The sequence below is a fragment of the Bufo gargarizans genome, chromosome 1 (assembly GCF_014858855.1).
Source record: "Bufo gargarizans isolate SCDJY-AF-19 chromosome 1, ASM1485885v1, whole genome shotgun sequence".
NCBI lineage: Eukaryota > Metazoa > Chordata > Amphibia > Anura > Bufonidae > Bufo > Bufo gargarizans.
Genome location: NC_058080.1, coordinates 738,859,151 through 738,885,970, shown reverse-complemented (window position 1 = coordinate 738,885,970; position 26,820 = coordinate 738,859,151). Strand labels below are relative to the sequence as shown.

At 43.2% G+C, this 26,820-nt stretch overlaps 1 pseudogene; it reads left to right on the top strand.

The window, feature by feature from the left end:
- Window positions 1-26,820, top strand: part of LOC122924933 — a 124,213-nt pseudogene that overhangs the window by 25,804 nt on the left and 71,589 nt on the right.

Sequence of the window (26,820 nt, the reverse complement as noted above, 5' to 3'; positions counted from 1 at the left end):
CATGTGCAGTGTATACACGTGTGTGCAGTGACCTGTGATGGAGGAGCTCCACAGTTTCTTCTCACATTGCATTAGAGGCTACGTGTGCTTTTTACAACTACTCACAAAAAGTCAGGGATATTTGACTTTCGCGTGAAATTTATGGAAAATGGAAAAAGTTCTGGCTCCAGTGATATTGTATCATGAAAGTCGGGCATTTGAGTAGAAGCAGCGACGGGATTTCCTCATCTCAAACAATTAATTAAAACAAAAGCCAACACCAGTGGTGTCCTGCTTGAAGCCTCACAATGGCAAGGTACTGTTGATCAATTGTTAGGCGTCGTCTTGGTCTCATGATGTCAGAATGTGAACAGCATGATGAGGAGGACTGCTTAAATAACAGTTCTAATTGAACCAGGAAATGTATTGGGAGATTCATGGATCAAACACCTGTTGTGAATTTTGCTGTTAAGCTTCTTGTTAGAGAACAGCAAGTTGTGCAAAAAGCACAGAAACATTGAACAGTTGGACATGTGTATTCAAAAGTTTAGAGAAGTCACATTAAGTTGACCTGTAAAGGTTGGCTCAGAGTGGGATACGTCCCGCACATGGTCCTCCTTCATAGTACTGCAGTGCAGTCACTACTTTCCTCTCCCACTGAATCCTTTTGCAGAATTTAACCCCTTCCCCCTATACGCAGCAGAGCCACCATCTGTGTTGCTTACGGTGGAAGGGGTTGTCCAGCCTATAATATTTATGACCTATCCTCAGTATAGGTAATCAATATCTGATTGGCGGGAGTCTGACACCCGGCACCCTTGCCGATCAGCTGTGAGATGTAGAGGCGGCGCTCCATGCGAGCATCGCTTACTTGTCATCACACTACATGTCGTTGCCAATGGAGCGGTGGTGTCGTGTAATTGCAGGCACCCCCTTTATTCACTGGAATGGAGCCTGTATTATACTGCACTTCCTAGTGCAGCTGATTGGTGAGGGTGTCAGACCCCTGCCAATCACATATCATCAATACTAGGGGCTGGACAACCCCTTTAAGCTGGCACAGGAGCTCTCTGAGGCATCAGTTTAATGGAGGCTACTCAGGGATGCCATACAGAGGCATTAATGCTGATCGCTGACATTTAACCTCTCAGATGCCGTGATCAGTTTTAATCACATTTACTGAATGTACCATACACTAATGTATTGAATCACATTGTTTATAGGAAAAGCAATATAATGATAGCATGTAAAAAATAATAATAATAAAATCATGTGCATCGCCGGATCCTAAAATGCCCAACCTATTAAAATATAAATTTATTTATCCAATATGGTGAACTCCATAATGCAAAAAAAAAAAAACAACAACGTGGCTGACTCCTCTTTTTTCATTGCTTCACCTCCTCCCAAAAAATCAAATAAAAAGTGATCAAAAACATCATACAAACCCAAAATGGTATGCATAAAAAATACAGATCACCCTGCAAAATACGAGCTCTCACACAGCTCCTTAGACATAACTACAGTGGTATGCAAAAGTTTGGCCACCCCTGGTCACAATTCCTACCGTTAAGAAAGTTGAAGATTAAATTATCTCCAAACGGCATAAAACTTAAAGGTGACACCTTTCTTTAGTTTTTTATGATTTTTTTTTCTTATTTTCATCTTTTACATTTTTTAAAATAACAAAAAAGGAAAAGGGCCCTACACAAAACTTTGGGCACTCTGCATGGTTAGTACCTAGTAGCACCCTCTTGGCAAGTATTACAGCTTGTAAACCCTTTCTGTAGAAGCCAGAAAGAGTCTTTCAGGTCACGTTGAGGGATTTTCATCCATTCTTCCTTGCAGACCTCTTCCAGTTCTGTGAGATTCCTGGGCCGTCTTGCATGCTCTGTTCTTTTGAAGTCTGTCCTCAGATTTTTAATTATGTTCAGATCAGGAGACTGTGAGAACCATCGTAAAACCTTCAGCAGATCAGGGGACCTTGAGGTCCATGGTAAAATCTTCAGCAGATCAAGGGACTGCGAGGTCCATGGTAAAATCTTCAGCAGATCAAGGGACTGCGAGGTCCATGGTAAAATCTTCAGCAGATCAAGGGACTGCGAGGGCCATGATAAAATCTTCAGCAGATCAAGGGACTGCGAGGTCCATGGTAAAATCTTCAGCAGATCAGGGGACTGCGAGGGCCATGATAAAACCTTCAGCAGATCAAGGGACTGCGAGGGCCATGATAAAACCTTCAGCAGATCAAGGGACTGCGAGGGCCATGATAAAACCTTCAGCAGATCAAGGGACTGCGAGGGCCATGATAAAACCTTCAGCAGATCAAGGGACTGCGAGGGCCATGATAAAACTTTCAGCAGATCAAGGGACTGTAAAGACCATGATAAAACCTTCAGCAGATCAAAGGACCGAGGTCCATGGTAAAAACCTTCAGCAGATCAAGGGACTGTGAGGGCCATGGTAAAACCTTCAGCAGATCAGGGGACTGTGAGGACCATGGTAAAACCTTCAGCAGATCAGGGGACTGTGAGGACCATGGTAAAACCTTCAGCAGATCAAGGGACTGAGGTCCATGGTAAAACCTTCAGCAGATCAAGGGACTGTGAGGGCCATGGTAAAACCTTCAGCAGATCAAGGGACTGTGAGGGCCATGGTAAAACCTTCAGCAGATCAAGGGACTGTGAGGGCCATGGTAAAACCTTCAGCTTTGCATTTATTTCAATTCCACTCCATTTGGATTTTTTCCAGCTCCCCACTACATGGCATACAATATTAAATGGGGCCAAATTAAAAAAATATGGCTCCATCTAGGAAGGCTGGGAGTAAAAAATGAAAATGTAAAAACAGAAAAATCACTGTGTCCTCAAAGAGTTAAACATCCTTTTGTTTAAAGCGCACTGAAGTATGGAATAGTGCTGTCTTCTACGCTATGTTGTTTTTTTTCAGTATACTGATGTATACCATCCAGAGGGAGGTCACAAGGATATTCTTTTGGCCTCCATCTGAATAATGGAGCCCTATACACACATTTAGTGTGAACGTCTAAAGGTTTCCTGATTTACATTCTCAACATAGGGTAAAATGTGATGTAAATCCAGCCTTAAGACGCACCATTGTAACACAAAAGCCCTAGCTGATATAGAGGTGGACAGAAGTGTGTTACCGTGCTGCAGATCTATCATTCAGCCGGAGCCGTTGTGAGAGATGTGGAGCATTTTTACACTGCCTGTCTACATTTCATACATTCATACAAGATTAGTAAATCTGCCCAAACCGTGGGTTTCCCCACCACGAGGCCCAAACCGTGGGTTTCCCCACCACGAGGCCCAAACCGTGGGTTTCCCCACCACGAGGCCCAAACCGTGGGCTTCCCCACCACGAGGCCCAGACCGTGGGCTTCCCCACCACCAGGCCCAGACCGTGGGTTTCCTTACCACCAGGCCCAAGCAATGGGTGTCCTCAACACCAGGCCATGGTGCTCCACTCTACCAGACACAGGTTGTGGTGCCTAACTTCACTTGGCCCAAACCATGATGCCTCGCATCCAGATAGTCTGAGGTAAACTTGAGACGGGCTGCAATGTATTTTGGGACACCATTCTTGTACAGTGTTTTTCTAACAATGGACACATGGACAGAGGTTTTTACAGTTTGTAGAGTCTTCTGTGGGTCTTTTGATATTACCCTTGGGTTTATTTATTTATTTAGGATTTTCGTTGTTATTGTGCAGTGATCTTATCAGGATGTCCACTCCTAGGGACAGCAGCGGCAGTCCTGAATGTTCCCTGTTTGTAGGCAATTTGTCTAAATGAAGATTGATGTTCACCCATGGCTTTGAATCCTTTTTCATCGTCATATGTCTCTACAACAAATAATCTGAGATCTGCTGACAGTTCTTTGCCGTGAGGCATGGTTCCTACCTATCAGTCCTGTTGAGAAAAGTAGATATGTCAGTAACTAGGCTTTGTGTGCACCTGCTAGCCTCATACATCCAATCTCATGTCCTTTAAAGGATTTCTCCTGTTTCATAATTACATCATTTTGCAGCTATTTTTTGTCCAGAGTACCTCAAGCACTGCATATTATTGCGCCATATACCTGTTTTTCATGCCAGCACTTTCCTTCCCCTGTTCTCAGCATCACTGCATCCTAAAAGCATCCCTAACTGCCTCACAAACACGCAGATGAAGTCCCACGATAATGGAACATTACAGACAAGTACCGTATTTTCCGGCGTGTAACGACTTTCTAACACTAGAAATTATTTTCAAAAGTCGGGGGTCATCTTATACGCCGGGTATACTCAGATCCGATGGTATATTCTAACCCCCTGGTGTTTCCATGGTGACGGGGACACTTGCCTGGGGGTTAGAATATACAGGGCTGCTCACAGGAGTACATTTATAAACTGTAATCCGTAACTTTAACTTTAATCAGCACTCATCTCTTTACTAGGGTACCTTACTCTCAGCTCCAGTAACAGGCAGTGCGGGCAGCGCTCACTCACTGACGTCACGTGCCTGTTACCGAAGCTGAGAGTAAGGTAGTAAAAAAAAGAGATGAGCGCTGATTAAAGTTAAAGTTACAGATTACAGTTTATAAATGTACTCCTGTGAGCGTCGGGGAGGGGGATCTGTCGATGGCACTGTTATGGGGAGGGGGATCTGTGGATGGCACTGTTATAGGGAGGAGGATCTGTGGATGACACTGTCAAGGGGTGGATCTGTGGATGACACATATAGCATAAGATGCTATATAGTGTCATCCACTGATCCCCCTCCCCATAGCAGTGTCATCCACTGATCCCCCTCCCCATAGCAGTGTCATCCACTGATCCCCCTCCCCATAGCAGTGTCATCCACTGATCCCCCTCCCCATAGCAGTGTCATCCACTGATCCCCCCTCCCCATAACAATGCCATCCACAGATCCCTGTCAGTTCCCTGGACTGGAGAAGATAGTCTTGAAGACAGGGAGGGCTGGGCAGGCAGGGGTAGTCTTATACGGCGAGTATAGCCCAAACCCTATATTTTAAATGGAAAAGTTAGGGGTCGTCTTATACGCCAGAAAATACGGTACTTACTGTACATGTATTTTTCTGAAGGAAGCACTTGTGCTGAGCTATAACTTTCCCATGTAGCTGTGCAGTCCTGCTTGTCGCTTCAGTTCCTGAAGAGAAAAAAATAAAAGTGATGTGAATGTAAAATTTATTAGTATTGGAAGGCGAGAAAGGAAAAAAAAATCAAGTGTACAACATAAAAAATTCAAATGTACAAAAATTTAAAGGGAAAATTGCAATTATAACAATAACACCAAACGAAACTTTCAAGATAGAAAAATTTACTTCCAACAGTCTAACTAAATATATCAAAGAACCCAATAGGGTTAGACATCCAGATAGGGTCTCCCTGATTGGGGCAATTCTTTGTGCAGTAAGGCAGGGCCTTTGCAGTTTCCCTCTCCTGGTCCTTGGTCAGGGTTCATTTTAGGGATAGATACTCGCCACAGCTGCCTTGCACAGAGTGACTTACTATAAATTGCCAGTCATCCCTCGGGCTGTACAGTTACCGAAGGGTCCCCAAGCGCATCAATTGGTAAGACAGTTCCTTTTTTCTAGAATTGTTTATAGTCTCATCTGTTCTTGATTGGAACCTTTGGTACGAATTTATCCCCCCTGAGTATTTTAGTTCTTTTTGTATGTATGTTTGTCCTTTGATAGCTGGTACTCCCACATTTTAACGATCATAATAAAAGTTATATCTTAGCCTAAACTTCCTTTCGGCCCTGGCGAGGGTTTTTTGATAAAATTGCAATTATCCCATAGAGTGAACTTCATAACAGGAAAAAAAATTATCTAAATGGCCGATTCACACAAAGTTGTAGCTCCACCTCCCCCGACAAAAATTTGAAAAAGTCATACATACTCCAGAATAGTATCAATAACAACTACAGATCCTCCCACTACAAATAAGCCCTCGCACAGCTCCGTAGACATAATTATAAAAAAAATTATGGCGGTCAGAATATGGTGATGCGAAAAAAAAATAAAAAAATCTTGATACACAAGAAAAACTGAAAAAATGTGGTATTGCTGTAATTGTAGTGACCCATAATGAAGATAACAGGTCAGTTTTACTGCAAATAAAATGCCCAAAAAAACGAAACCCATAAAACCATGTCAAAACAGATTTTTTTTTTTTCCAATTCCTTCCCACTACATTGTACGCAATATTAAATGGCACCATTAGAAAGTGCAACTGGTTATGCGGGAAATGCCTTCTCATGGCTGTGGACAGAAAAATTACAAAGTTTATGATTTTGGGAACGGAGGAAGTAAAAAAATGAAAATATGGAAAATTGATCAGTCACAAAAGGGTTTAGTTGGTTTATTTTATGTTTTTTGGGAGACGAGTTGATCAAAAAATGACAGTACTGGCATCATTTAGATTTTTATTTTATTTATTTTTTACGGGGCACTTCCAACGAGTGCAGGTCGATATGGATGCGGTGATACCAGATCCACTCCACAACATTGAAATTGCAGCTCCAAGAAGGCAAAGTCGTGGAATTATGGAAATCACAGGATGGGTAGACATGATAATGATATGTAGATGATAAAACACCTCAGCTTATTAGTCTAGTATGAGCTCCACACGCAGAACTACGTGCACTTACACACCTTGGCGTGCTATCAGTGAGGTTATTAATGGTTGTCTGAGGAATAGACTTATCGCTGAAGAGGACAGACCTCCATTCCAGCCTCCATCATTGTCTTGCTGTGCACAATGATAGGCTTTGAGACCTGTGACATGACCTCAATAGAACACATGTAGCTGAACGTCTGGCTCATGCAGACGCCTTCTGATGGAAGTGTTTGCCACCCTAGGCTTCAGATATGACTTCCAGTCTCATTTGCAGTATAGGATGGATCGCTACGCTCCATTCTCCTAATCAGATGATCCGTCCATGCATTCCAGTTTGACGTTCTCCCAACTATCGGGACACACAATGTTGAGCAGAGCTGAGATCTCGGCCTAGGTGCGTAGAGACCTGTTAGAGTGATAAACCAAGGCCTGTCAGCTCAAGGATTCTGTCCCTCTTAGTTTGCAACAAGTGGCGATAACTGGCATTTTTGTGGTTTCATGTGGTTAAAAATAGTTTCTTTCCCTTTGTTATGCAAGCAGTGGGTGTGGACCCACTGCGCCACTGACTGGCAATACTCTGGAGGGGCGTAACTAAGCAACTACCTGGTCTTCACTAGAGCATCTGATGGTGAGGATAGGCTTGGGCCATTAGGGTAGTTGCCAGGTACCACTCCAGAGCAGTCCTCGAGTCAGTGGCAGCTGACCAGGGGGTCAGAGATACCAGTGAAATCACCAATGGAAAGTACGTGTTCAGGAAGTCTGGGGTCAGGGCAGGCAGCAATCAAGCAAGGTCCATAATTGAAGTCAGAGGCAGGTGGCAAACAGGCAAAATCCAATGATTTCAAAAGCGGAGTCTGGTACACAGCAAAACAGAACTTAAAAAACACCTTCACTGTCATGGGGTAGCGTCACGGGTATAAAGATAGAGCGGAGGTGCACCCCCTGAGCTGCCACCTAGTCCCCTGTCCATGCCTACTTGCACCACCCTCCCTAGGTGACGGGGCGCAACTGGGCGGCAGTCCCTGACTTGAGTAAGTGCAAGCAGAGAGAGACAGTAGGGAAGCGGGCAGCCAATGAGAGGTAGCACTCGAGCGGACAGAGAGGTGAAACAAGGTACCACCAAAAACGGAAGGGCGAGGCGGGTCAACTAGCCAGGGTCAGTCCAGGAGGTCACGTCAGTACGAGGGAGGAGACAGAGACAGATCCGAGAGCGGGCCGAGGTCAAAATCCGGGAGGTCACGTCAGTACAAGAGAAGAGGCAAAGACAAAATCCAAAAGCAAGCCGAGGTCTAAATCCGAGAGGTAGCGTCAAGGTTCAGGGAGCAGGCAGAAGAGGTATCAGGAAGCAGGTCAAGGGTCAAATCCAAAGGTAAGCTTAATAACAATAATAATACACAGCCTAAGGGACCAAAATCACAGGCAACATGTATCCAGCAGGTTGCCTGTATTTATAGTGGGGAGTGAGGGTCATGTGACGTGGCCAGCGTCACATGACCGACAGACAGACAAGTCGAACACCGAGTGATCAGCTCGGCACTCAAGGCAGACCTAGGAGCAGGGAGCCTCCCAGCTAGCAAAAGCCGCCCTGGGAACGAGGCCGAACACAAATCTTCGCTCCCGAAGCTAAGCAGCAGGTCTGCGGCTGATGGGAGACCGAGTGCGCCTTTGGCGCCCCGTTACATTCACACTTGGAACTAGACAAACTAGTGACCATGAGTTGCTCAGGCATCTTCCTGGGGCAGGAAGCACCTTTAAATACTAGCCAGCCATAGGCTGGGGAGACTCGGGGCGTGTACGTGCTGCCTCACACGTGGGGATAGACACACCCATGCAAGCCCTAACAACAGTACAGCACTCTAGCAGGAAGTAAACTCTGGCATGGAGCACAGATGCAACAGTTAAGCTACCTGCTGCCCACGCTTGTCAGCACGGCACATGACAGCAGGAGAGAAAGAGGAAGCCCGGCGCCCGTGTCCGTGGGTAGGGCAGCAGTGCCGGCGCGGACCGCTGGGCTAACACAGTCTTGCTTTTATGCCCATGCCATAATTTGCAGATCATAGTGACAACTGCTACTTCCTCGATTTCTATGACCTTTACTGATAAAGGGCCTAAACAACCCTATCTACCCTCTTGCAATCCACTACATAACAGGAACGCTCCACTAGATCGGCTGCTCTAGAGATGCTCTGACCCAGGTGTCTACAAATCACAGATTGGTCATAAAGTTGCTAAGATCCTTACTCGTATCCATATTACTGCTCCCATCACATCAACCTCAATATCTGACTGTTTCCTTGCTGGCTAACATTCCCCTCACCCCCACAGGCAGACACCATTTTCACCAGACAATCACTGCTATTCACTTCACCTGTCAGTGGTATTGAATTGAAGTAAATTGAATTAAATGAACACCTTCTTAGGAGATAGGAGACTTGGAGGGGGATATAGATGAAGAGCTTTTTCCAACACCTCAGAGCCTGGTGGAGAGGAGACTGGGAGTAGTTGTAGTTATTTTCTGTATGTACTTTGACTGATGAAGGTCTTCACTGTGGGTTCGCTGTCTGGAAATTTACCTCATAAACACAAGTGTCATTGTGGCAAAAGGTGCCTGACAACTTTTTAGTAAGTAGGGTGATGTAGGACACTTTTTTTAAAAGAACTCCCTACACTTATAACTGTATCCTCTGAACATGGCTACAGTTAAGTAATATTGTGCGGTCCACTCCCCGCAAAATTGCTCTCAAAGGTCAGATGCTGTTTCGGGCTTGCTGCAACCTCAGCACATGTGGTGAGGAGCAGAATATTATTTGCCCCTGATAACTAAACCTAGAAGTCAAGGAGCTGAGAGAAGTGTCTGATCTATAGACAGATCTACAGGAGGCCATGTATTCAGTCACTGTGTGCTTGTGTCTCCACAGATGGATCCAGGAGGAGAAATCCACCAGAGAGATGTCCTCGTCCTCTGTATTCCCAGGACTGTCCAGAGGAGAAGGTCCTGGAGAATCTTCAGGTAGATGGAGCTAAGCCCTATACACATCTATATAGGGGGGTCCTGCAGTCAGAGGGGTCATAGATTGTGGGGGTCTCTTATGTGCATCTGTTCGATTTCCCACCTGTCTGCTATATTGTACTGAATTGTTACAGATGACAAATCAGGGGGAAGATCTGATTATTATTAAAGTGGAGGATGAAGAACAGTGGATGATGGGCGATCCCCCATGTAAGAGTGAGGTGGAGGAGGACATTCCAGGTGGAGATGTCACCACAGGTATGGAACAATTAAAATGTTATTTTTTTTTGTTTTATCAAGTCATGATTTTCTGTATGTAGTAATAGTTGTGACTGGGTGTAAACCAGAATCCTGGACTTTGTTAGGAAGTCAAAGTGTTATACAGTCCGGTCCGTGAATATTGGGACATCAACACATTTTTGGCTCTATACACCACCACAATGGATTTGACATGAAACAAACAAGATGTGCTTTAACTGCAGACCGCCAGCTTTAATTTGAGGATATTTACATCCAAATCAGGTGAACAGTGTAGTAAATATAACAGTTTGCATATGTGCCTCCCACTAGGGACCAAAAGTAATGGGACAGAATAAAATCATAAATCAAACTTTCACTTTTTAATACTTGGTTACAAATCCTTTGCAGTCAATTACAGCCTGAAGTCTGGAACGCATAGACATCACCAGACGCTGGGTTTCATCCCTGGTGATACTCTGCCAGGCCTCTTCTGCAACTGTCTTCAGTTTCTGCTTGTACTTGGGGCATTTTCCCTTCAGTTTTGTCTTCAGCAAGTGAAATCCATGCTCAATCGGATTCAGGTCAGGTGATTGACATTCCACTTCTTTCCCTTTAAAAAACTCTTTGGTTGCTTTTGCAGGATGCTTTGGGTTATTGTCCATCTGCACTATGAAGCGCCGTCTAATGAGTTCTGAAGCATTTGGCTGAATATGAGCAGATAATATTGCCCGAAACACTTCAGAATTCATCCTGCTGCTTTTGTCAGCAGTCACATCATCCATAAATACAAGAGAACCAGTTCCATTGGCAGCCATACATGCCCACGCCATGACACTACCAGCACCATGCTTCACTGATGAGGTGGTATGCTTAGGATCATGAGCAGTTCCTTTCCTTCTCCATACTCTTCTCTTCCCAACACTCTGGTACAAGTTGATCTTGGTTTCATCTGTCCATAGGATGTTGTTCCAGAACTGTGAAGGCTTTTTAGATGTTGTTTGGCAAACTCTAATCTGGCCTTCCTGTTTTTGAGGCTCACCAATGGTTTACATCTTGTGGTGAACCCTCTGTATTCACTCTGGTGAAGTCTTCTCTTGATTGTTGACTTTGACACACATACACCTACCTCCTGGAGAGAGTTCTTTATCTGGCCAACTGTTGTGAAGTGAAGGGTGTTTTCTTCACCAGGGAAAGAATTCTTCGGTTATCCACCACAGTTGTTTTCCATGGTCTTCCGGGTCTTTTGGTGTTGCTGAGCTCACCGGTGCGTTCCTTCTTTTTAATAATGTTCCAAACAGTTGTTTTGGCCACGCCTAATGTTTTTGCTATCTCTCTGATTGTTTTGTTTTTTTAGCATAATGATGGCTTGCTTCACTGATAGTAACAGCTCTTTGGATCTCATTTTGAGAGTTAAAAGCAACAAATTCCAAATGCAAATGGCACACTTGAAATAAACTCTGGACCTTTTATCTGATCATTGTAATTGGGATAATTAGGGAATAACACACACCTGGCCATAGAACAGCTGAGAAGCCAATTGTCCCATTACTTTTGGCCCCTTAACAAGTGGGAGGCAGATATGCAAACTGTTGTAATTCCTGCACCGTTCACCTGATTTGGATGTAAATACCCTCAAATTAAAGCTGACAGTCTGCAGTTAAAGCACATCTTGTTAGTTTCATTTCAAATCCATTGTGGTGGTGTATAGAGCCAAAAATGTTAGAATTGTGTCGGTGTCCCAATATGTATGGACCTGACTGTAGAAAGCTTTATAAGGCTGTAATTACACATGCAGTTTTTGGTGATGTTTGTTCTAGCCAAAACCAGGAATAAATTAAAAATGAATGGATTAAAACGCTCATTCTTTCTGGATTCACTCTTAGCCTAATAATGTTATAAGTTTGTCTACCTTTATGGTTTAAATTTTTTTTTAATTTTTTATTTTTTTATTTTAACAGAGAATTCCAGTAACGGTTCTAAGGGAAACTTCATGTTTTCACTAAATTATAAAGTAGAAGATGAAGATATCATGCAGCACTCTTCAGGAGAAAACTCCATTACTCTTAATGTACATCCAGGACTTAATTATACAGATCAATCATATACATCTCCTAATGATGAGGTATATTCTCCTGAACAATCACAGATTGTTACCACAAATACAGGTCAGAAAAAGGGTAAAAGGCTTCATTGTGGTAAAGAATTCACAAAAAACTCAGTTCTTTCTACACACAGAAGAATTCACACAGGAGAGAAACCTTACCCCTGTTCACACTGTGGGAAATGCTTCACAGAGAAATCAAGTCTTGTTATACATGAGAGAATTCACACAGGAGAAAAACCATATTCATGTTCAGAATGTGGGAAAAGTTTCAGACAGAAGTCAGATCTTGTTAAACATGAGAGGCGTCACAGAGGAGAGAAGCCTTTTTCATGTTCAGAATGTGGAAAAAGTTTTGTACAAAAATCAGATCTTGTTAACCATGGGAGAATTCACACAGGAGAGAAACCATATTCATGTTCAGAATGTGGGAAATGTTTTACTCAGAAATCGTATCTGATTACACATCAGAGATTTCACACAGGAGAGAAACCGTTTTCCTGTTCAGAATGTGGGAAGTGTTTTACACGTAAATCAGATCTTGTTAAACATGAGAGACATCACAAAGGAGAGAAGCCATATTCATGTTCAGAATGTGGGAAATGTTTTACACAGAAATCACATCTTGTTTCCCATGAGAGATGTCATACAGGAGAGAAGCCATATTCATGTTCAGAATGTGGGAAATGTTTTACAGATAAATCAGTTCTTGTTACACATGAGAGAATTCACACAGGGGAAAAGCCGTATTCATGTTTAAAATGTGGGAAGTGCTTTAGATATAAATCACATCTTGTTATACATAACAGAACTCACACAGGAGAGAAACCATATTCATGTCCAGAATGTGGGAAATGTTTTATAGATAAATCAAGTCTTGTTAAACATGAGCGAGTTCATACAGGAGAAAAGCCATATTCATGTTCACATTGTGGAAAGCACTTTTCAGATAAATCAAATCTTGTTACACATGAGAGAATTCACATTGGAGAGAAACAACTATCACCTGTTTTAACATATCATCAGGTTATCCATGGACCTTAAACAGCCAATAAAAAGATTAATTTTGGGGGTGAGATGGTCTTGGATCTCCCAGACAACAAAATTATATTTTTCTGAGGTTAACTAGGACTAGGATCCAATTTTGTAATAGTGAAGATGAATTGTCCCCATGAACCTTGCCTCTTATTTCTGTATTCACACCTCCACCCACACTGTGGGAGAGTCCAGAGTGATATGGGGAGAAGTAACAATGCTCCATGTAATAGTTTTATAACATATGTGGATATATTTGATTGGCATTTAAACAGTATGTAAAAAGAAAATCTTATATTGGCATCAAGACATGATGATTTATTAGTATTTTGTGTGTCTTAGACAAGTGATTTGGGCCGTGCTTGTTGAATATAGAATACTTTTCATATGCTTTCTCTTTATTTTAACCACGTATTTTTCTAATTTTCTTTTCCTGAACATTTTATTAGGTTTTATCAATATAACACCAAACCCCGGGAGTGGGGAATCAAATATATAACAAAAATGATATAAAATATACAATTACACAAAAGCAACTCAGTTATACAGCCATATGATCACAATATAGCCTAAAAATATATCTCTGAATCAGGGGCATAACTATAATTTATAGGACACCAGAGAAAATAAGATGGGGTCCCTACCACCTAGTGCAGGGGTGGCCAACCTTACAGACACAAGGAGCCCAAAAAAAAAATTTGTATGACTACCAGGAGCCACAAGCTATACATTTACACACGAGTCACTGTATTTTTCGCCCTACAAGATGCACCTAGATTTTAACAAAGAAAAATAAGAGATTTTTTTTTTTTTCTGATCTGAGGTCTGATATTTTTTTTTCAGCAGAGTAAAAAAAAATAAAAAATTCTCAACAGACGTTAGATCAGACTCCTAAATTAGATCCACAATCCTCATCTGACCTAAAATAAGATCCCCAAACCTCATCAGACCTCCAAATCAGACCCCCAATGCTCGGATCAGATAACACAAATCAGGACTCCCAGTGTCAGACCCTCAGTGCTCAGATCTCCCCCCCATGCTCAGATCTGACCCCCATGCTCATACCTGACCAACCCATGCTCAAACAAGACCCCCCCATGCTCAGATCTGCCACCCGTCTGCATCCATTTGAACGGATCCGGTTGTATTATCTTTAACATATTTTTAATATTGCCAAAATGGATCCGTTTTGAACTGCATTAAAAGTCAATGGGGACAGATCTGTTTTCTCCTTGTGGCAGAGAAAACAGATCTGTCCCCATTGACTTGCTTTGGGGGTAATGATGGATCCGTTTTGCTCCGCATCCCAGGACGGAAAGAAAACCACAGCATGCATTTTGGAGCATTCCGTTCACCTCAGTTCAGTTTTGTCCCCATTGACAATGAATAGGGACAAAACTGAAGCGTTTTTTTTCCAGTATTGAGCCGCCTATGATGGAACTCAATACCGGTAAACTTTAACGCTAGTGTGAAAGTACCATAATATTTAGGTATTTTCATTTTCTCAGCCCCTTTAAAAATATATACTCAGCATTTGTATTAAAAAAGTTTTGACAGACACGTGCTACTGGCATTTTGCCGTGTGTGATTACTTTGGCTTTCTCTTAAGTGTCTTTTCCTATTTCTAGTTTGTTGTTTTCCCCTATCTTTTGTATTAGGCCTGAGGGGGTCTCCTGTTCCTTCATCTGGGAAGGAACAGGTAATCCGTTGTCCTGACACTATTTCCAGGGCCCTATAGGGTGAGATAGGGTTTTAGGTTCCTGCGTATGAACATTCCTACCATCAAGGTCTGTTCATACAGATAGTAGTCAGGGCTCGGATTAGGGAGTCACCAGGTGGTGACCATCCCCCTTTCCCTAGTTTTCAGGCCTAGTACCTTTCCCCTTCCCTCCTGTGTTTGGTGTGTAGTTTACTACCCACACAGCACTGTGACATTATCAATCGCCAAAAAACTTCATTTTTGTTTGTGTCAGTGAAGCTATGGATCCTATCGCTGCACTGGCTCGATAATTGCAGGGTCTATCTTTGGAGGAAGCCCACCTCCACACGCAGATCCGGGGATCACAGGCTGCTGGTCCCCAAACCTGGGGAATAAAGAGGACACCTCCTAGCAATCCCTGAAACTCTCCCTAAGATTCTTACAACATGTGCAAATCTCAAAATAGAAATGCACATGCACAGGAACCTGAGACTGCTGAAACACTGCACCAAACCCTGAGCTTAGGGAACAGGGAAAGAGGCAACCGGCTCCTTCCAAACTGAAGGAGCTAGTGTCTCCCTGAGGCCTAGTCAGAACAGACACACCATTAAAAGGGAAAAGGACTTAGCTTGAGATGTAACTGGAACAGGAGAACCACCACACAAGTAGAGCACTCCACAGAAGAGCTATCAGCCGCAGGAAGACAAGTGAGATTCAGAACATATAAAGAGCCACCTGACTGATAATAAGCAGCATCTGCGAAGGGGTGGAAACCTGTCAGCAACAATGAAAACAAGAGAGATCTGTCAGATAGACTCCTCAGTCTTCTGTCTATCTGAACTTCTAAGATCTCTCCCAGGGCCGGCGGTGACAGTATCTGAATGACATACTAATTTATTCTCCAGACATGGAAACTCATCAGGATCACGTGAGACAGGTGTTACAGATCCTAAGAGAGAATAAATTGTATGCTAAGTTGGAGAAGTGTGTATTTGCAGTTCAGGAAGTGCAATTCCTGGGTTACCTACTCTCCTCTTCAGGTTTTCGTATGGATCCAGAGAAGATCCGTTCTGTTTTGGGCTGGGATCGACCTGAAAATCTGAAAGTGCTTATGTGGATTTTGGGGTTCACCAATTACCGTAAATTCATTTTGAACTACTCGATTGTGGTTAAACCTTTAACGGACATGACTAGGAAAGGTTTGGATGTCTGGTCTGGTAAGGCATTACAAGCCTTTTCAGCGTTGAAGGAATGTTTTACTTCTGCTCCTATACTGATGCAATCGGATGTGTCACAGCCATTCATTGTGGAAGTTGACGCAGCCGAGGTAGGGGTAGGAGCAGTCTTGTCGCAGGGTCCTTCACCTGGTAAATGGTGCCCATGTGCTTTCTTCTCTAAGAAACTCTCGGCTGTAGAAAGGAATTATGACGTGGGTAATAGAGAGTTGCTGGCCATCAAGTTGGCTTTTGAGGAATAGCGTCATTGTTGGAAGGAGCAATTCATCCTATTACTGGTATTACTGATCACAAAAATCTGGCTTACCTGGAGTTGGCTAAACGACTGAACCCAAGGCAAGCCAGATGGTCATTGTTCTTTAACAGATTTAATTTCATAGTCATTTATCGCCCTGGGGTTAAGAATGTCGAGGCTGATGCTTTGTCATGTAGCTTTTCTAGAGGGGAAGGATTTGGAAGATCCTGGTCCAATATTGTCTGAAGGGGTAGTTATATCCGCCCTATATTCCAACCTTGAGGCAGAGGTGTTGGAGGCCCAGAAAGATGCACCGGATTTTTGCCCTCCAGGGAAGCTGTTTGTTCCTTCTGAATTACGTCACAAGGTGTTCGAGGGACACCCTGGGAGCAGATCCACTGTCTATCTCATCTCTCGTAGATTCTGGTGGCCGGGGTTGCGTCAGTGTGTTGAGGACTATGTGTCAGCATGTGGTACTTCTGCACGTGCTAAGGTGACACATACTCTGCCTTCTGGATCTTTACTTCTGTTGCCCATCCCGTCCTGACCTTGGACTCATTTATCCATGGATTTTATCATAGATTTACTAAATTCTTCAGGAAAAACTGTGATTCTGGTGGTTGTCGATCGCTTTAGTAAAATGGCGCACTTTATAGCATTGCCAGGTCTACGTAATGCTAAAATTCTTGCACAAGTGTTTGTCGATAACATCATGAAATTACATGGTATTCTTTCTGATGTGGTGTCTGATAGGGGGACTCAGTTTGTTTCCAAATTCTGGAAGGCGTTCTGTACTCGTCTGGGGGTACAATTGTCCTTATCTTCGGCCTTTCACCCTCAGTTGAACGAACAGACTGAACGCACTAATTAGAATCTGGAGACTTACTTGAGATGTTTTGTCTTAGAGAATCAGGACGAGTGGTCTTCATTTTTGTCTTTAGCCGAGTTTGCCATAAATAACAGTATACAGGATTACACTGATAAGTCGTCATTTTTGGGGGCATATGGGTTCCACCTGCAATTTGGCACATTTTCTGGTACTGAGACTTCTGGTATAACTGAAAAGGAACGATTTTCCTCTTTGTTTTGAATTTTCTGCCAAATAGATGAGAATCTGAAAAAGATGGGCAACAAGTATAAACGTATGGCTGACAAGAGACGTAAGAATGGTCCGGACCAGAGAGTGGGTGATTCTGTGTGGCTCTCCACAAGAAACATTTAAGTTGAAATTACCTTCTTGGAAGTTGGGCCCAAGATTTATTGATCATTATAAGATCACTGCGATTATTAACCCAGTAGCCTTTGGTCTTGAACTTCCTCAGGCTTTGAAGAATTATAATGTGTTCTATAAGTCGTCGTTGAAGAGATATGTGGAACCTGTTAAACCATCCTCTTTGCCTCCCGCTCCTGTCATAGTGGACGGCAATTTGGAATTTCAGATTGCCAGGATAGGGGTCTCCCGAGTTCTCCTTAGATCCCTTCAGTACCTCGTTCACTGGAAGGGTTACGGACCAGAGTGTACCAGCTGCTAAATCCCGCCACTCCTACTGACCTCTGGCTCGGAGGAATCGGCACACGTTGAGGCAGGCTGCGTTAACACTGTGTTCTGCTACAGACTAGATGTGCCTGTGTCACGGATGATATTGCAGATAGCTGAAAGTTATGGATAAACATCCGACTGGCTTGATCCCGAACTAAGGAGCATAAAGGTGACCCTAAGAGCTCACCCTGACTGCTAAGCACATACAAGGGTCTCAGAGGTAGACGATTGCATGCCCTCGTACCTAGACTGTGTGACACCTGAAAACCCTATAATAGTGAGGAGACACGACCACCGGCTCCCTGTACTTAATACGGAGGGAGTCAGGGTCACCTAGAATCAAGCCAGCAAATAAACACAATACAAGAAAGGACTTATCTGAACAAGCAGTAACAGAATTCTCCAGCAGTGATCACTTCAATCCAGGAAGTAGTATAAACTGCAAAGTGAGGCAGTATGGGAGGGAATATAAAGGGAGGCAATTAGTGTGAATAGGTGACAGCTGGGAGAAGGAAAGGAGATGACAAAGTGAAACCAAAACAAAGAACATCATGCAAGAGGTACAGAAGAATGTCTGCCAGACCTTCTTAGAGAGCTGGCGGTGACAGCCTGATAAGGAAACCAATAGCACACTGGTGCGTGTGGTGTGTGTGTGACAATTGTTATGTCAGAGATCTATTTACCAGTATGGTTTATGCATCGAGCACAGTGTACGGAGTGTACATCACACTAAAAGGTAGAATGTAATACGGCTAAAATAATTAATCACTTGAATAGAGTCATGTCAATTTAAAAGACAATGTGCTCTAGTTCACTTCTCATGTAATATTGACTGTTCATTATAAATTTTATGCAATTATTATATGTCGACTGTTATTTTGAAAAGAATGGCATTTAAAAACTTTTTTTTAATACATTAATAAATTAGCAAATGAAAGTCTAAATACATGATATATAACAAATAATCTTTAGAGAAAGTAGTAGATACATACAAAAAATAATCAACTTGCAAAACATAATTTAATCTAAATATACATGATTAAATAAAAATACATATTACTCATTTTTACACTTCAAAAATCAATTAATAATGAAAATACATGATTGAAATAAAATATAAAAATATACAACTTTACAAAATATATATATATATATATATATATATATACACACACACATACAGTGCTGCCCATAATTACTCATACCCCTGGCAAATTTTGACTTTACTTTTATTCAACCAGCAAGTAATTTTTTGACGGGAAATGACATAGGTGTCTCCCAAAAGATAATAAGACGATGTACAAGAGGCATTATTGTGGGGAAAAAAACATTTCTCAGCTTTAATTTACATTTGAGCAAAAAGTGTCCAGTCCAAAATTATTCATACCCTTCTCAATAATCAATAGAAAAGCCATTATTGGCTATTACAGCAATCAAACGCTTCCTATAATTGCAGACCAGCTTTTTGCATGTCTCCACAGGTATTTTTGCCCATTCATCTTTAGCAATGAGCTCCAAATCTTTCAGGTTGGAGGGTCTTCTTGCCATCACCCTGATCTTTAGCTCCCTCCACAGATTCTCAATTGGATTCAAGTCTGGACTCTGGCTGGGCCACTCCAAAACGTTAATGTTGTTGTCTGCTAACCATTTCTTCACCACTTTTGCTGTGTGTTTTGGGTCATTGTCATGCTGAAATGTCCACTGGTGCCCAAGGCCAAGTTTCTCTGCAGACTGCCTGATGTTGTCGTTGAGAATCCTCATGTATTGCTCTTTTTTCATGGTGCCATTTTACTGTGATTAGGTTCCCTGGTCCATTGGTTGAAAAACACCCCCAAAGCATTAGGTTCCCACCACCATGTTGGACAGTGGGGATGGTGTTCTTTGGGTTGAAGGCTTCTCCTTTTTTACGCCAAATGAAGGAAACATCATTGTGACCAAACAATTAAATTTTTGTTTCATCTGACCATAACACAGAAGACCAGAAGTCTTCTTCTTTGTCCAGATGAGCTTTTGCAAAAGCCAAGCGACCTTTTGTGTGCCTTATCTGGAGAAGTGGAACCCAGCAGTGTGCAGTGTCCGTTGGATTGTCTGCCTTGAGACATTGCCACCAGCAGAGCCCAGATTCACCAGGATGGCCTTGGTGGTGATCCTTGGATTCTTTTTCACCTCTCTTACTATCCTCCTGGCCAGCACAGGTGTCACTTTTGGCTTCCGACCACGTCCTCTGAGATTTTCCACAGTGCGGAACATCTTGTATTTTTTGCACAAATGTAAATAAAAGCTGAGAAATGTTTTTTTTTCCCACAATAATGCCTCTTGTACATCGTCTTATTATCTTTTGGGAGACACCTATGTCATTTCTCATCAAAAAAATACTTGCTGGTTGAATAAAAGTAACTTTAAGTCAAAATTTGCCAGGGGTATGAATAATTATGGGCAGCACAAATATATTATATATATATATATATATATATATATATATACATACACACATATATACACACATACACACATAAATATAAAAATTCATTATTAAATAATAAAATAATTACATACATCACTAAAAAACACTCACAAATTCATAATTAAATAAATATATAAATAATTAAAAACAATTTAAAAAAACTACGGATTTTTGGAGGGAGAGCCAAGGAGAGGGATGGACAAGGGACCCTTCCGCGCCCTGAACCGACAGCGGGGGCCAAGAAGTCACTGTCGATCCAGGACTCATTCATTTTGATGAATGTCAGTCTGTCCATGGAGTCAGTGGACAGACGAGTCAGCTTGTCGGTGACCATCCCACCTGCTGTGCTGAATGTCTGCTCAGACAGTACGCTGGAGGGGGGCAAGACAGTAACTCCAGAGCATACTGAGCGAGCTCACGGCAGGTGTCCAGCCTGGCAACCCAATACCCCATGGGCTCATGCTGTCAGAAGCACCAACGGACCCCATGTAGTCTGCCACCATGCGGGCCAGCCGCTGGTGTTGACTGATGCTGCTGCTTGAACTGGGTCGCGCAGAATGGTAGAACAGCCACCTGCTGGGTGAGATGGGCAGGGAGAACTGGAGCGTGAGGCCGAGGGTTTGCCTGCTCCAGCGTTTGATCAGACAGGCCCGCAGTTGATCCATTCGGGCCTGTCTCCGGCTGGCTGGGATGAACTGCTCCAGTTTCCCCTTGCAGCAAGGGTCTAAAAGGGTGGCCAACTAATGGAGTTTATGATTGTGCTCCAACCTGCGGGTGAGCGCCTTCATGTAACTGACCATGCTATAAGTCTGGAGCTGCAACTGTTGAGGAAAATACAGTCCTAGTCTGGGCACAGATCCAAATAATATCTCAAAAGGGGATAAACCGGACCTTTTTCCAGGATTTTTAGTTTTATCGTGCCATTCAATCTTTCGACACGGCCGCTGCTTTGGGGGTGATAGGCAATGTGAAAAGCCTGAGTGACTCCCAAAGCTCCCATTATCTCCCTCATCACCTCCCCAGTGAAATGGCTTCCTCTGTCTGATTCTATGACCTCTGGAACCCCATATCAGCAGACAAGTTCACTGATCAATTTCTTTGCTGTATTCTTAGCATTTGCAGCAGATACTGGGTAGGCTTCCGGACATCCTGAAAAGAGATCAACGCACACAAGCACATATTCGTATACTCCCATTTTTGGTAGTTGTATATATAATTTATCTGCAATATCTGTAACAGGTAAAATGGCCTGGGTGTGTTTCTTGGGTGTTTTCTACTACCTGTCCTGGGTTATTCAGAGCACAGATCATGCAACCCTGTACAAACCTGCTGGCAGTTGTGGAGAAACCTGGTGAAATCCATTTCTTCAGCACAGTGTCCACCATTGGCCCTTTGGCCAGGTATGTGGGCCCGTGGGCCTCTTGTGCCATTATAGGGTAGAGAGCCCTGGGAAGGTAGGTTTTACCTGAGACCTCCCAGAGACCTTGCTCATTCAGGGCTGCTCCTTTCTGTACCCAAGAGTCTCTCTTTCATCTGCCTGTGCAGACAGTTTAACCAGCACATCTTCAGACATGTGGTGCGGCTTCAGGACGCTGACAGGGATGATCTCGGAGTTCCAAGGCTTCAATGCCACCTGTTTGGCAGCTTGAACTGCCCTGTCATTGCCCCTAGCCTCTCCAGTTTCCTGCCTGGTATGTGCTTTTACCTTTACAATGGCTACTTCCTCTGGAAGCAACACTGAGTTCATTAGTTCAAACACAGCATCTTTGTTTTTAATTGGTTACTCTGCTGAAGTGAGCAAGTCTCTGGCCCTCGAGGTGGGGCCATAGTCATGTGCAATACCGAAGCCATACCTGGAATCTGTAAAGATATTTTCTCTTTTACCATCTGCCATTTTACACGCTTCAGCTAGTGCCTTCGGCTCAGCCTCCTGTGCTGACATGTGAGGAGGAAGTGGTTCAGCCAATACTACCTCATGTTGCGTGACCACTGCATATCCAGTATGAAATCGGCCATCCTCACCCATGTATCTGCTGCCATATACAAAAAACTCAAGTTCTGGATTAGACAAAGGTTCATCATGTACATGAGAAATATATAAACCTACACACAAAATGCCAGACCGCTTATAATGAATCAATACTTTATTACAAAAATCACAAATGTTTAACAAACATGATTAAAAAGAATGTGGTGCAGGAAATAAAAAACTACATCACTGGGGGAGACACATAGTGGATGCAAGTCTATATGACAGTCCATCAATGTATTACATGAACCAATAAAGTGCTAGTGCAAACATTTCATCAATATCAAAGGACATCGGACAATTACCCATACTGTGTCTCCTCCAGGATGGCGCCAACCCCAATGCGTGTTTCGGCGTACCTTTGTCTGGGGGTAGCGTCATCACTGGGGGACAAGGGTTATATACAGCAGTTAGCCAATCATTACATGCATCTTACTGATTTTACTTCTCCGTCATCTCCGCGACACCGGAAGTGACCTAGGATGTTATAGCCCGGCCCCTAGGAAGACATGTGATCTGGGTTGAGTCACGTGCTTCTACTGCGATCATGTGATGAGGATGTTGACATGCAAACCGCGTACATAGATGTCGCGGGTTGGTGTCCCCACCCTCGCAAGACAATGCGCATGTCAAAACAATGTCATAGAACAGTCATTTGTCTGCATAGTATACATGTAGAAAACACAGGAAACAGGTGAGAGGACAGGAGAAATGAAGAGGCGGCCACCCTCATTAGGTTTAGAAAGGCAAATAGATAGGAGTGTGCACAGTATTGGTGGACATAGTCAAAATTATACTACATTAGTACATGATTACTCAATTATATCTAAGCTTAAAGGGAGTCTTTCACGCCGATTGACCCTATTAACCTATTAACACACTTATGTCCACGGCATCCCCCCTATTAAAACTGTTCTTACCGTTAGTTCCCTGCTAGCATCATTCGTCCAAAAAACACTTTTATTCCGTATGCAAATGAGGCTGTGAAGGTGCCCAGGGGCGGCCTTACAGCGGCCGGTGCCCAGGCCCCTGGGTCATTTTCATACCCATTCACTCCCCCTCCTCCGCGTCTGCCCGCCCTTGGTCTCTTCTCTATCTTTCCTCCTACTGTCCGTAATCCCGCGCATGCGCCGATGACGGTGATATCGGCGCTTGCGCATTGAATGACCACAGTGTGGCCGGGGCATCACAGTTTACTGTGCGCATGCGCCGGCACCGGCCTAACTTACGTTCTTGCTGTGATCACAGCATCACGGCAAGAACGTAAGTTAGGCCCGGGCCGGCGCATGGGCACAGTAAACTGTGATGCCCCGGCCAGACTGTGGTCATTCAATGCGCACGCGCCGATATCGCAGTAATCAGCGCATGCGCGGGATTACGGACAGTAGGAGGAAATATAGAGAAGAGACCAAGGGCGGGCAGAAGCGGCGGATGGGCGGGCAGACGCGGAGGAGGGGGAGTGAATTGGTATGAAAATGACCCAGGGGCCTGGGCACTGGCCGTTGTAGGGCCGCCCCTAATGGTAAGAACAGTTTTAATAGGGGGGATGCCGTGGACATAAGTGTGTTAATAGGTTAATAGGGTCAATCGGCGTGAAAGACTCCCCTTAAGTAATTATTTAAGTGAGCTATTGTGACATAAAAACTAATGATGCTGCTGTTGTATGCCACATACACACAGGCAATGCCGGACCGATCTCTACAAGAAATCTAAGTATAAATAATCGATGAGCCCATATTTATTCACCTACTAAGTTCATCCGATTACATGATTGCAATATACTGAGAATACATAATTGCACAAATACTAAGCTCATGAATTACATGATTATTACTACTGATTATGAGTAGTAGTGCATACTATCTTCTCATTTCTTGTTACATGATTCAAAAGGCATCGCTCTGAGTGTGTGCATACAAAAGAAGCTCGACCAGACAGTATTAGTCTTAAATTATGTGCACCTACAATCCATCATTGCACATTCATATCACTATACAGTGTACATATCATCCTCATTGTATTGAGTCTATACTGACTCCATCCCATCTGTGGCAGGTACGTATACATATTTCCACCTACACTAGGTAGGTGCATCACAGTGTAAATTCTGATGTTGTGAATAACACACCATAGTGCAATATCAAAAAAGAAAAAATATATATACACTCACCTAAAGAATTATTAGGAACACCATACTAATACTGTGTTGGACCCCCTTTTGCCTTCAGAACTGCCTTAATTCTACGTGGCATTGATTCAACAAGGTGCTGATAGCATTCTTTAGAAATGTTGGCCCATATTGATAGGATAGCATCTTGCAGTTGATGGAGATTTGAGGGATGCACATCCAGGGCACGAAGCTCCCGTTCCACCACATCCCAAAGATGCTCTATTAGGTTGAGATCTGGTGACTGTGGGGGCCATTTTAGTACAGTGAACTCATTGTCATGTTCAAGAAACCAATTTGAAATGATTCGAGCTTTGTGATATGGTGCATTATCCTGCTGAAAGTAGCCATCAGGGGATGGGTAAATAGTGGTCATGAAGGGATGGACATGGTCAGAAACAATGCTCAGGTAACCCGTGGCATTTAAACGATGGCCAATTGGCACTAAGGGGCCTAAAGTGTGCCCAGAAAACATCCCCCACACCATTACACCACCACCAGCCTGCACCGTGGTAACAAGGCATGATGGATACATGTTCTCATTCTGTTTACGCCAAATTCGGACTCCATTTGAATGTCTCAACAGAAATCGAGACTCATCAGACCAGGCAACATTTTTCCAGTCTTCAACAGTCCAATTTTGGTGAGCTCGTGCAAATTGTAGCCTCTTTTTCCTATTTGTAGTGGAGATGAGTGGTACCCGGTGGGGTCTTCTGCTGTTGAAGCCCATCCGCCTCAAGGTTGTGCGTGTTGTGGCTTCACAAATGCTTTGCTGCATATCTCGGTTGTAACGAGTGGTTATTTCAGTCAACGTTGCTCTTCTATCAGCTTGAATCAGTCGGCCCATTCTCCTCTGACCTCTAGCATCAACAAGGCATTTTCGCCCACAGGACTGCCGTATACTGGATGTTTTTCCTTTTCACACCATTCTTTGTAAACCCTAGAAATGGTTGTGCGTGAAAATCCCAGTAACTGAGCAGATTGTGAAATACTCAGACCGGCCCGTCTGGCACCAACAACCATGCCACGCTCAAAATTGCTTAAATCACCTTTCTTTCCCATTCTGACATTCAGTTTGGAGTTCAGGAGATTGTCTTGAACAGGACCACAACCCTCCATGCATTGAAGCAACTGCCATGTGATTGGTTGACTAGATAATCGCATTAATGAGAAATAGAACAGGTCTTCCTAATAATTCTTTAGGTGAGTGTATATGGAAAAAATATATGGTTTAGATGAATCTGTGAAATTCAACCAAGGAGATTATACATCTCAATAAACATCTCTCCGTATGTGACCGTGTTATTTGTGGATATTTTAACCCTACTATTGCAATTAATACTAGACAAACATGTTAAAGGGGTGTGTGACCCTTATAGGGGGGGGAGAGAAGAAGGGGAGGGGGAAGGGGGTTGTTGATGGACATCAGTGTTGATATTCTACGCCTTTGGTCTGGGGCCTGCATTGTCAGTGATATTTATACTAATCATAGCATGATTTTTAGATGCGAAGCCACCAGCACCAAAGCATGGATCTCACTTGTGCATAACCCACTCATGTGGTCACATATCAAACATCATTTTCAGTGCATGTGATGTACACCTTAGTAATCACCTCTAAGCAGCTCCAACTCCTTTGCTCACCATGTTGATATGTTTGTGTCCCTATGACTGTGTATATCTGACCTGTAAAAAAACCAAAACCCACGATGACCCTAGAAAGAGGGGGTTAATCAATGTTAAAATCGCGAATACGAACACTAAAATCAAAAACAAGAAACCCCTTTGGGTGTGGAGACCCGCATGAACCCCATAGGACTTATAAATATGAGGAGAAACCAGTGGACTCATTTAAGCCATTTGGACACAGTGTGTTTAGCTTCCAGATCCACTTACATTCGAGTTGTGCCAATCTTTTTGATATATTTCCACCTCTGATATTTTTCAGGACACAAGCAATCGCCCGTACTTTCAAATGCACAGGGTTGCAGTCATGATATAACTTGAAATGTCTAGCCACCAGTTTTAGATTACTCAGTTCTCTTTCATTAGTTGCTGACATGATATCTCTGACGTGCTCACGCACTCTCACCTTTAATTTGGGCATGAACATTTTGCGTAATACACGACTGCTGTACTTGTGCATGTGAGGCACTGTTATTTTGAAAGTTTTCCCATTAGTCGAGTCATCGAAAGAGGTCGCTCTTTCCATGTTTGGACATGCTATGCATTTTCCACATGGGACAAAACCCCATCTCGGTTTTCCTATCCCTGGGAACAGAGGCTGACTTTGTTTTACAAACAAACTACGTACAAGATGATCTTTTAGATTTTTAGATCGTTTGGCCGTTACCATTGGACACGGGGATATGTATTTCACCAGAATAGGATCGGTCAACAGGACAGGCCAAAATCTTCTCAAAATGTCCTTCATCTCAGGCC